Genomic DNA, 337 nt, shown 5'->3' on the forward strand with positions numbered 1-337 from the left:
TGTTACACACTGGACCTTGAAGAGGTTATGAATACAATTTGAGTAGAGAGACAGATATACATTAAAAAACTATAAAAAAAAAGCTGCCTCCACAGCTATAATAAAGACCAAATTGAATAAGCAATTACATCAAATGACCTAAAGAACGGCCATTTTAGTTGACACCATATGTGTTACAATTTGTCAATATGCTTGTTTAAACCTGCAATAAGGATTTTTTTGAGCTAGTCGAGGGCAGAAACAATAAGCTCAAATACAATACTGACGTACTATCACCTCCTAAGTTTGTTTTCAAACAGTTGCCTATCTAGCAGGCACAGAGCAACATTAACATTCA

Source organism: Morone saxatilis, unplaced genomic scaffold, assembly GCF_004916995.1.
Source record: "Morone saxatilis isolate NCDOM2014 unplaced genomic scaffold, NCSU_SB_2.0 Contig8, whole genome shotgun sequence".
NCBI classification, from domain to species: Eukaryota; Metazoa; Chordata; class Actinopteri; family Moronidae; genus Morone; species Morone saxatilis.